General features: G+C 42.6%; 1 long non-coding RNA gene across 1 annotated transcript; it reads left to right on the top strand.

Annotated features, from left to right (window-relative positions):
- Nucleotides 1-1,800: 1,800 nt before the first annotated feature.
- LOC124650187 lies at nucleotides 1,801-3,074 on the top strand. Its single transcript, XR_006986903.1, has 4 exons — nucleotides 1,801-1,923; nucleotides 2,024-2,109; nucleotides 2,767-2,856; nucleotides 2,938-3,074. It is a non-coding gene; the product is annotated as an uncharacterized LOC124650187 (long non-coding RNA).
- The last annotated feature ends 9,422 nt before the right edge of the window (nucleotides 3,075-12,496 follow it).

The following is a 12,496-nucleotide window of genomic DNA, read 5'->3' on the forward strand; positions in this document are numbered from 1 at the left end:
CCGGTTCCTTCCAGTGCAAGACTCGCCAGCCTCGAGTCGGTCTGAGGTACAGGCCCCCAGTCGGATATGGCTTGTAGAAGCCGGCCCAGCTACAGCATTGGCGGCCGTAGCCAGGCCGACTAGGACCTAGAGCCAGCCGGCTTCCGGACCAGCCGGCCACGGCGCCAGCCGGCTGCTCCTCAGCCGGCCTTTGCCGCGAGCCGGCCAGTGGTCAGCCGGCTGCTCCGCGTCCATTGCCCTACCCGGGGTCTTCCCCCCGACAATACTGAAAGGCTATCTTTGTGATATTTTTTCCCTGTTGCTTTCGTAAGTACATTTGATGCGTACTATCATTTATGGAAAAATTTCGGTGCAAGATTTGTCCTAATCATTTTTGATGACTCCTACTTTTCTTGTATTTCTACAGGAATCATGGAGTGCTTCCTAGCATGTTAACAACCCCTCATCTATCCATGTTATTTTCAAAGATCCAATAGTTGCAGTAACTCTAATCTATTTTTTTTTTGAATGCATCAAAGTGATGAATCGGCTTGACATCCATCATCTTTCAAGGTATATAAACATGCAAATCCAGTTTATTATATCTCTCTCTTTGAGACGAATCCTTAAAGTGACCAGGTTGTATTGATACTGGTAGTGTAAATATGATGTCTAACTCTTCTCAGGAAAGTAAGCTGCACTACATGCGCTTTTGGAAGGGAGCAATTTTTTATCAGAATTTTGGCACTATATCCTAATCTGAAGTGGTGCTTATGAGGATTTGACTTGAAAAATGCACTACCACATACCAGATCAGATAAAGATGTCACAAAATTGAATTTGGAGGACAACCGTCAGTGAGCTTAAAGACGTTGCCTTAGTCGCTCCTTATGTATGTGTACAATTTGGTCCCTTTATTATGTGACTTGTCATCATGTGTTGGGGCCCAAGACTTATTTTTCGGTATAGAGAACAAGCAAGTGCAACCCCCTTTGCCCTATCCCAGGGCTCTCCACGATAGCCCGGTGGCGTGCTCGCGCTGGGCGAAAATTGTACCGCCTCGCCCGGCTCGATTGTACTGCAGTGTACTGCGAGAAAGCGCGAGCACTGGAGCTGTACTGCAAGCGAGCCAGGGAAAAAACTGTTGAAGCCATCCTCCTATCCTCTCTCCCTCCCAACCCCTAATTTCTCTCCCCTCCCAATCATCCTGGCGGCGGCAGCAGAGGCGAGAGGGCAACAGAGCTGCAACGACCAGGTCATGAACCCCAGCAGCCGCCTGCCCACCCCTACCCCCTTTTCATCGCCCCGACGCTCATCAGGGAGCAGGACGACATGTGCCTCCAGATGTGCCGCTGCCGCGACATGGAAGCCGGCCTACTGATGCTGCTCTCCTCCCGTGTCGGGGACGACGAGCTACTGCTGCACACCGGTGAATAGTGGCGATCGAGTACTCCTTTATGTCAGGTTCGTTCCCCTTTTTCTAATGGAATGCTGTCATTTTCTTATTTCTATTGCAATGATTGATGGTAAAGCCCAATGCATCGGTCATGCGAGGATGGAAGGCGGCGGGTTCAGGAGGGTGCCTGGCAGGGATGATGCGGCGCCATATTTGTGGCGTAAGAGAAGGAGGGGGACCTATCGGCTTATGAGTGATAGTCCACATTGAACACGTAAGCCCTAACCATTGCTCTTCGGGTTTCATCTGTGAGCCCTCTGTACTCAGTCATGTTAATTGTTTTATCGCACTTGTTTTTTTGTAGACATGTGTTCTATGGAAGTGCTAGGAGCAGCAAATCTCCTTATTAATGTGTTGACATACCTGGCAGGGCTAGCCATTTTAAATTTATTCGTTCCTTCACTCAGATAATTTTTGTTTGGTTCCATTTGTTTGTAGGTTCTTGTGGAGGTTGGTCGAGCTCCAAGACAGGGTCAGAGTTGGTCAAGGTATAATGGATGGAACTTTAATGTCAGATTATTCTTGCCTATAGATTTCCCCACTGTTGTTCACTTCATAGACATGATGTTCTTTTTTTCCTTTTACCAGAGAACCAATGATCTTGTGAAAAATAAATCCATCTGACCTCTATTATATGTGGCTACAGGGTGACCTCTATTATTTGTCGCTACAGGGTGAGCTTATAATGTCTTAGATTATTTATTTTTGACATATGTATTCTACCATATTGCTATGTGTGAAGCTTGCGAATATGTTGAAGAAAGTTGCATGTCAAGGTAAAAGAATACTATATCCGGGACTAGTGGCAGTAGAACTATGTTCCGTTCCATGCTTATTGTCATAGTTGCCATATGCTGATAATGCCGGCATGTTGTGGTGTTCATACTCTCATGCTTATCCTCAGATTTTGAACTTATTTGTTTGAAACACATATACCTTCTCATGGTCTCAATAATAGTTGGATTGTAACTGTAGTCCGTAACAGTCTTTTTGTCTTTCATTTGGCTAGCTTCCCTGTTGAACTAGGATGTCCAGTATATAAATACAGAGATGGACCTCTCAAGGCTGTAGATGAATATCAGTTTTGCAAACCTTCTGTGATGGTACTGTCAGGATTCAGGAAGCAACTATTTATGTTTTCCCAGAGCCCTTTCATTCTTCCCCAAATTTAAACTATATTGATAATATAAATACCTACCCTCTTTATAAGTATGTGTGTATGGTGTAATTATGTACATCTAATGTACCTACCCTCTTTATAAGTATCTGTGTATGGTGTAATTATGTACATCTAATGTCGTGTTGAGTTTTACGGTATGTGCTTCTTGTAGGTTATTGTCATAGTGGGAGAAACTGGTTATGGTTAAATGGTGCAAATACCTCAGTATCTTCCTGGAGCTAGATATACAGCAAGAGGAAAGGTATGTTGCATGTCAACATTGATCTTTCTATTGTTCTTTCGCAAACTGTTTCCATGTTTATTGATCTTCCATGTTTTATAGTGCAGTCTACATCCTCTGGTACATAGTGAGATGGCTATGCTCTGCTCCTTGGCGGCATTCGGCGGGAGTAGCACTGGCCGCCGCAGCACAACAACTTCGAGAAGAGGTGAGCCGCCTCTGATCTACCTTGAGTATAGGCGAGGATTGGGAATGAAGATAACATGTAAACTAGAAGAGAAGTGCACTGCATATTTTTCAGATGAAGTAGACCACATGCCTATATTGGTAAATTGTTAGTAATTGCTTCAAAATATGTTAAAGTTAGTAATTGCTCCTGGACCATAGGTATGAACACATGCCATTTGCATTAAGTCAACTGCCCACTGAAGCCTTTTGGTAAAAAAATTGTTTACTTCTGAAATATCTTTCAAAATACGGAATATGTATTGTTGGAAATCTGTGATAAAATGGGTCATGATAGGGTGCATGAAAACTTTTGTTTCAGAAAACAGGGCACCAGGTCCAGGCTAGACAGGTGGTTAACCCTCTTTGTGATATCATCCATTTTATTGCCATTCAAGGACTTACAGCTTAGGCCTTCAATCAGTTTGTGGTTTGTCTTACATACTTTTGTGCCTTCTGCTCACAACAAATTGCTACATCTTCTTTTGCATAGGAAAAGTGGTAAATACGTCTGTGCATATATAAAGTCTGGTTTATAGGTTGATAATTATAGTGAATAAGATGTAGGTGCATATTCTGTTAAAATTCTAAATTAGAAGCACATGATTTATTGATTGGAATTTTCTATCTATGTTACGGTGTGCTTATCTCTGCATTTGAAGGTAGCAAACTATGTCTTTTCAAGATAGTAAAATTGAGGAAAACGGATATAGTTCTTCAATAGAAAGATAATTGTTAAGACAACTATGCATGTGTTCTACTCTTGCATTCTAATTAGCATTAATAAAGGCCTCGAGAAAGGCTGGCCCTGCAACCCAATTCGCCCACCCTGCAGAATCGAACCTGAATCCGTTGTTTGCCTCCTCGCCAACTGCCCACTTGGGCTCTTCTTCTTGATTGGTGACAGCTGTCTTCCAATCAGGTTTCTTTTCAGCACTGCAAGGCCTGGAGCTCCATCATGCAGCTTGTTGTTGCTGAAAGCTCTAGACAGATTCCGCGGGGACCTTTCGATGTGGTCGGATGCTAAAAAATGCTGAACCTAGGAAGACCACATGGACGACTGAATATAATGGCCAACTGGGTGCTGCTGAGTCTCTGGTGCTTTGTATTTTTTTTTCTTCAGTTTTTCGGTTTCGCTCCCAGCTTGGTTTGGTTTGTCTTCAAATCCTGTAAATCTCCTCTAATCTATAATCAATGAAAAGCTGTGCTGACAGCCCTTTCGTCAAGAAAAGTTTCAACTTCTCAGCCTTTTATTTTTGTTTTTCCATGATAATTGAGGAGAAAAGAATTCTGTTGTTCAACACAAAGAAAATTGTTGCGACGACTCTTGCATTCTAATTAGTATCAAAGGCCTCTGCCTTTTCTATTTATTTTCTCAAGACTCTGGGTAATACAGGCAATTAGGCAACAATGTACAATCTTTCATGTCTTCAGTTTTTAATACACTCGTGAATTATACACCCTATGTTGCTTGATACCTGAGTACATTGTTATCTATTGTTACCAAATACGAGGACACAAAGATCAGCACGTGAAGAAAAGATCTTGAAACATGAAGCTAATAAGTGAAAAGCTGGGAAAAGGAGATTAGCCAAGTGCAAAGATTTGAGATAGAAGGTGTGGTGATTTGCTTGCACCTGACCGGCGAGGAGCTGCCCCATGGGGCAGCCCAACCACTAGTAACTGTTAAGCATGAATGCCTTGTTTAGATAAATGCTAGTTATAACTGTTACTCTTTTATCTAGATAAATTCTAGTTATAACTGTTATGCATGAATGCTTTATTTGTTATTCTCATGCATAGATTGTTTTTCACATAGACTGCTCAGTCTCCGTAGCCAAACTTGTTCGATCACTCGATAACAAAGTCATTGCCACGTAGAGATGTTAGCTAAAATCAGCAAGTTTGATTACCATAGAAGGTACAGGTAAGAAAGGAGTAAAAAATAGTCACATATGAGTTTGAGGCAAAAAATAGTCACATCTTTGTGTACTTGTGATTATTTCGACGTTGACTAAATAGACCATGCACCATTCCGTGTTAAGTCTCCTAGGTTTCTCACATGAAATAACCATGCACTCAGTTGGACTCACCCTGGCAACCCCATCCACATCCACATCCACATCCATCCACTTGATTTGGCATCGAAGGTTTCATGTGAACACACGAAACCTTTAAAATACTTTTTTTTGGTATTTTTATTTCAATTTCCACAAACTAATACATAATTGGGACATGGTTTCCACAAACTATTACATATTTTGAACCATGGTGGACACAAATATAAAATTTTGCAAAAAAAACTAAACCTAACTAGACCGTGCATCGAAGGTTTCCTGTGTTCACTGCTAAGAAAGAACACTCGGGCACACCCAGTCACCCAAACTGGAAAATCCAGCGGGAGGATGGTGCCCTTTTTGGTTCTACTGATGAGGCGAACACCCAGAAACTTCCTTGCACGTATTCGCTGCGAAGAAACAACACTCTTCATCAGTCGTCCTCCTCGTCGGTGTTGTCGCCGTGGTTGTCGTGGTTGTCCCGGTGGCAGCGCGTCTCGTCGAAGACCTTGACGCTCATGTCCCTGTCGCCATAGTAGGAGAACAGGAGGATGAAGCTGGCTTCGATTCTGTGGTGGCGCGCGAACTTCTCCCAGCCGATGTGGAGGTACATCTTGCCGCGCCCGTCGTATATCACATCGACGATCCACCGGTAGAAGCCGAACGAAGCCTCCCGCAGATGCAGCGTACCCGGGCGATCGTCGCCGGCGACATAGACGGCGAAGGGGTCAGGAAGTCTCTGGATACCGCGTGGGTCGCCCTTGAGTACGAGGGCGAACTCGAACAGCACGGGCCCCTCCACGTCCATCTCCGGCGATGAAGCCGACGGTGTGGCAGGCGACGGCGAGCGTGCAGCTCTCCCGCGGCCACGGCCACGACCACGTCGGCCTCCGCCTCTCCCAGCCATGGCGTCAACTCTTGTTGAGAGGGTGGCGGCAAGGGTTGGGGAGAGAGCCTCTAGGGTTTGTGTGTGAAAGGGACGATGAGAGGCGGCCCTTTTTATAGTCCGGAGGGAGGCGATGGAGCGGTGGCGCTCATTAACGCCGGCACGCGAGCTAGGCGCGATAGTTGGATAACATTCCGGACAGGTAATAGGCCGGTTTGTACTAAGCCCATTAACGTGGAGCATGACCGTGGGGAGGGAACACTCATGGCCCATCCAGCAGGGTTCTCTAGTTTCTTCTGTCTTTTTTTCCAATTCGAATTTAACTGAAATTTAGTAGTTTATTTTTACGAGAATGGATACGAGAGTGTGTGCAAAAATTTCTGGAGCGTTTCTCGAAGGTCGAAAAATCCACATTCTTAGAAATGGAACCGTTTGGGTTACATCAAACCACTTTTTCTAAGCTAGTCGAATTTTCGACCTTTGAAAAAAAATCCAGTTTTTTTTACCCAATATGTCACACGTTTTTGTGAACATAATCCGTTGGTTAAATCTTTTTTTGAATTTTTTGAATTTAACCAGATGTGGTGCTGATTTATTCAAATCAAAACTAAAAAACTTTTTAGTTAGACCGTCAGACATGTAACGCGGTTTGAACTAAGCCCATTAACGTGGAGCATGGACGCGGGGAAGGAATACTTATGGCCCATCCAGCAGGGTTCTCTAGTTTTCTTCTGTTTTTTTCCCAACTCGAATTTAACTGAAATTTAATAGTTTATTTTCACAGAAATTCAAAAAATGAAAAAAAAACTTAACACTTCGTCTTAGGATGGATATCAGAGTGTGTGAAAAAATTTCTGGAGCGTTTCTCGAAGGTCGAAAAATCTACATATTTAGAAACGGAACCGTTTGGGTTACATCAACCAGTTTTTCTAAGCTAGTCGATTTTTCGAGCTTCGAAAAAAAATCCAGTTTTTTTTACCCAATATGTCACACGTTTTTGTGAACATAATCCGTTGGTTAAAACTTTTTTGAATTTTTTGAATTTAACCGGATGTGCTGCAGATTTAAATAAAAATTAAAAAACTAGGCTGTCAGACATGTAACGGGCCAATGCACGCGGGGAACACTCCGGAATGGTAATAGGCCAATTTGTACTAGGCCGAATAACGTGCGATATTGTGGATATTGGACGCGGGGAGGGAACTCATGGACCATGGCTTTATCTGTCAACTTTTTTCGCCTGAATTTAACAGAAATTTATAGGTTTACTATCACAAAAATTGAAATAAATAAAAAACTTCACAATTTTTGGAAACCAATAACTTTTACCTAATTTTTTTTCTCTTTTTCATTTAAACACAGATACGAACATTACACAAACCATTACATAGTTTAAAACAAGATTAGAACATTGAAAAATGAGGAAACCTAACTAGTGTCGTCCTCGGGTGTTTCCTGTGTTCGCTGCCAAGAAAGAACACTCCCGGGCACCCGAGGCTGGAAACGTACACTAGTGGTTCTATTGGCCGGTGGCCATTTTCGCTGCAAAGAAAGAACACTCGAAAATATCTAATTGTCGGTGCTCGAGCTTGACTCGCTGATGTGGTAGTGTCTCCGGCAGGATGTGCCGTCGAACACCTTGACGACCATGTCGCCATCCCCGTCGTAGTAGAAGATAAGCTGACAGCCGGGCTCGAGATCGAGGTAGCGGGCGAACTTGTCCCACCCGGTGTGCAGGTACATCTTGCCCTGGCCGTCGAACAATACCTCGACACGCCATCGACGAAAGTTGCAGCTGACCTCCCGTAGCTGCAACTCTGCCGGCTCGATGGTGCATTTGTTTGAAGAACTAATTGTATGTATGTTTTGCATAGTACAAGGTAGATATACATTTTTTCCGCAGTTAGTAATACTTGCATTTGTTTCTTGGATGTTTTCTAAATAAATTGTTTTTTGTTTTCAACTCTTTAGGCCGTGCCTTGCCATGCTAGGGAGATGCTACATAGTTTAGTAGATAAGTGGGTTGTTGCTGAATGCAATCATGGTTCTGTTTATCATTTCCATGTGGAGAAGACTGAAGCAAGAACTTACCTTTGTGGACCATTCTGGAGTTCTTTTGTAGACGCTTACGTTATAGATGAAAATAACATTGTGGAGTTTACATATGATGAAACTGCTTCCAAGTTTGAAGTTGTTGTATTCAATGCTGACCGTGAGGAAAAACCATGGGTTCAGTTACCAGGCATGTTTCTTTGTTTCTTAATTATTATCGTGATATTGTTTTCACATATTTCTCATTGTTCATTCTGTTTTATTTTTTTGTTTGTTCAGATTGTTGGGAGGTTTTGGAGTGCTGCAGAGTTACTTTTGAGAAAACCATTTTCTCAAATTTGCTAGATATTAACTCCGCAGAGATGAATGCAGTTACATGGGCTATATTCAAATAGCTAAATAAAGTGGAGGAAAGCGAATTCCTTGATTTCTTCGAAGTACCTCAGTTCTTTGTGACGAGGTTGAATGAATCTTCGCTTACTCGTTTGGTTAGTAACTTTTTCACTTGTTTTTATTATTGGATCACTATTTTTAAGTTTCATTCATAACGTACTAACAGTTATAACGTTTAGTTTGTTTATATTTTACTTTTTTGTAGCTCATTCCCTTTGATGTTGCTCGTGGATACTATAGGCCGAGAGAAGGTGCTGCTATTTTTTATAGCAGATCTATTGATGGACAAATGGTTGGAGCTTATACAATCTACAAGGGGCAGCATATTGAGTTTGTAGATGGATGGAATGCGTTCTGTGTAGCAGCTCATCTTGTGATAGGTTCATTAGTATGTTTGAAGATTGAGTTCAGGGATTTGTGCATCAGGCTTGAGATTGAAGATATTACGTTATAAGATATGCATATGGATGAATCCTCATAGAATGAAAGGAGAAATTGTAATTCATCATTGTATTGGGTTGTACTATTTTTATGTCAGCAAAAACTTTCGTGCGTTTTGTAGTCAAAACTATTTTTTATAATTCAGACTATTTTTAGTGTCACACGTTTTTTAGGACATAATACGTTGGTTAATTCTGTTTCAACCCTAAATGCATATGTGCTGATGATACTAAGCCCATTAACATGGAGCATGGCCGTGGGGAGGGAACACTCATGGCCCATCCAGCAGGGTTCTCTAGTTTCTTCTGTCAATTCGAATTTAACTGAAATTTAGTAGTTTATTTTTACAGAAATTCAAAAAATGAAAAAACCTTCACACTTCGTCTTAGAATGGATACGAGAGTGTGTGCAAAAATTTCTGGAGCGTTTCTCGAAGGTCGAAAAATCCACATTCTTAGAAATGGAACCGTTTGGGTTACATCAAACCACTTTTTCTAAGCTAGTCGATTTTTCGACCTTTGAAAAAAAATCCACTTTTTTTACCCAATATGTCACACGTTTTTGTGAACATAATCCGTTGGTTAAAACTTTTTTTGAATTTAACCAGATGTGGTGCTGATTTATTCAAATCAAAACTAAAAAACTTTTCAGTTAGGCCGTCAGACATGTAACGCGGTTTGAACTAAGCCCATTAACGTGGAGCATGGACGCGGGGAAGGAATACTCATGGCCCATCCAGTAGGGTTCTCTAGTTTTCTTCTGTTTTTTTCCCAACTCGAATTTAACTGAAATTTAATAGTTTATTTTCACGGAAATTCAAAAAATGAAAAAAACTTAACACTTCGTCTTAGGATGGATATCAGAGTGTGTGCGAAAATTTCTGGAGCATTTCTCGAAGGTCGAAAAATCCACATTTTTAGAAACGGAACCGTTTGGGTTACATCAAACCAGTTTTTCTAAGCTAGTCGATTTTTCGACCTTCGAAAAAAAATCCACTTTTTTACCCAATATGTCACACTTTTTTGTGAACATAATCCGTTGGTTAAAACTTTTTTGAATTTTTTGAATTTAACCAGATGTGCTGCAGATTTATTCAAATCAAAACTAAAAACCTTTTCAGTTAGGCCGTCAGACATGTAACGGGCCAATGGGCCGCCAGACCTCTAACTGCATGTTCGCCTCCCGCCCCTATACCCACCCGATACTGTGGCGGTTCCACCATTCTGTCCCAACCCCGGCCGTTCGTCTACCACATCCCAGTGCTCCCTTCCTCACACGATGTCCATGGCATCTGCCTCTTCCTCCGTCGTGGCCGGAGATGAGAAGTCCACGACGGAGAATTACCGCATCCTTGCGCACGGGAGCACATATATCGACATCGTCTACACCAATGAGGCGGCGACTGTTGATAGAATTCTTTGTATGTACGAGGGTTGGCTCGACGAGGACGAGGACAAGTTCAAGTTCGTTGGTCTGGATCTCGAGTATGACTCTAGCGGACACAAGTTGGCGGTAATGCAAATCGCCATGAGGGAGCACGTTTTTCATCATTATATATCTCCATGAATATTTAAAGCGTCCCTACATTTTCCATGGTTGCGCTGCGGTGTTCATTACGGTACTTATTGAATTTATTTGTGCTGCTCTTGACAAAGGTGCAAGGATCAACGTCCGCGCCTACTGACTTTTCTCAAGCACAAGCAATACACTTTTACAAGTGTTGATAAAAGAAATGACACAAAAGTTCTTCGTGCGGCTGGTCTTCATGTTCCAGAAGAGAGACACATCGACATCCAGGACATTTTCAAGATTAAAGGTCAACCGCAGGCTAGAATGGCTGATCTTGCAGCAAAGCTCATTGATCCTAAGTTTGCCAACATGAAGAAGGAGTTCAAGTACAACCGGCGAAGGAAGGAAGGGCATGATTTCTGGGAATGCAAGCCACTATCCTGGATGAACCTCGAGTACGCAGCTATTGATGGCTATCTCAGCTATGAGATATACAACAAGATCTACACGGTCAACGAGGGACAAGCTCACCTCCAGAGATCAGACCACATCTGCCCCAGATACAAAAATCAGGATGAATCTTCATCCATGACCAAGCGTAAGAAGCAAGCCTTGGAGTGATAAGCCTCAAGGGGGCAAGTACTAATGTGTTTGTGCAATCTGTAATTATATTCGCGATGTGTCCAAGACATAGTTGTGCTCTATGTTATTTGTGAACAAATTCTCCATGTTGTGTTGTAAGTATCATTCAGTGATTTGTGCAGTCTGTAATCATATTCGCAACGTGTGCAAAACATAAGTTGTTCTCTATGTTATTTGTGAACAAAATTCTCCTTGTTGTGTTGTAAGTACCAAAATTCGCCCTTTGACAAGTGCAACAAGTAGTGTAGTTCATAATGTAGACAAGCAATTAATCATCATATGCTTGTCAGAACTTCCGGTGGTTCCTCATACTTCCGATGGTCCCTCATATCTGCATTGCAGGAAATAACACACAAGTCAGTGGCACATAAAATAGTAGAAGATTAGTGCAAGCTATTTAAGTAGGGCTGAACTAGATACTCACTCCTTATGTAGCCTGCACTTCATCTTGTTGTTTCTGTTATGACCTGGTTGATTGCAAGCAGTGCACAACCTCTCCTTCTTCCGCTCGTCGTGTGATAGTATCCTGCCATGTTTTGACGTCTGTTGATTCGTATCCTTGTCCTTATAGTACTTCTTGTTTTGTAATTTAGGTGCTCCTTTGGTCTCAGCTGGATCAGGATCACCCACTACTGGTGCATCTCCTCTGTTTTGTGCGTCCTCATGGTAAGCCGTTGAATGACTGGTCTGGTCACCTTTTCTCCTGTATATTATGTCTTTCATACATTTCATAAGATCGCTGAAAGATTTTGGGTCATGCAATGTTGCATCAAAAGCTTTTGCTCCAATTAGGGTAAGCTCGCTATGCTTTCTCCGCTCAGCTACCCCTTCCCATCCCCATCCGTACAAATCACTCTCGCGTCTCGAGGGCAAACCATACCTTGCATCCTTCGAGAACCTTCGGAGAACACAACAGTTCGGAATTTCAGAGCACCCCACAAAATGCAAAACAAACAAGATGTGCTTGCAAGGTAGCCCTTTCCGATACATCCTTCGGCAGCTGCACTGTTATTGTTTCCTCTTTGCTTTCGAGTCCGTACTCACCGAAAACAAATACTTACGGTTATTCATCCATGACACAACGAAGGTTGTTAACCCACCAGCACATCCAAGTTGATCTACAATCTCTAGGCCCCCAATCTTTTTCAGCTCCCCTTGAACGAGGTAGAAGTTTGTAGCAGTGAATTTACGGGCAGCAAGACATCTCTATATCCTTGTACACAGTAGCGCAACCGGTTACGTCGCGAGAGTCTATGGTGTCCTGGCGGGCCTCTTCCTCCCGGACACGGCTACTGTTATTCTCGTAGTGCACAACCATATCCACCATTGTCATTCCAAAGTCAAGGTGGGTGTGTAGGGTGGAGTTCAAACTCTCGCTCCTCTGGTTGCTTTTCATTCCGAGGAAATATCCATTCGCTAGATACGCGGCTGACCACAACTTCTTCCTCCTATACAT

This window comes from Lolium rigidum, chromosome 4 (assembly GCF_022539505.1).
Source record: "Lolium rigidum isolate FL_2022 chromosome 4, APGP_CSIRO_Lrig_0.1, whole genome shotgun sequence".
NCBI classification, from domain to species: Eukaryota; Viridiplantae; Streptophyta; class Magnoliopsida; order Poales; family Poaceae; genus Lolium; species Lolium rigidum.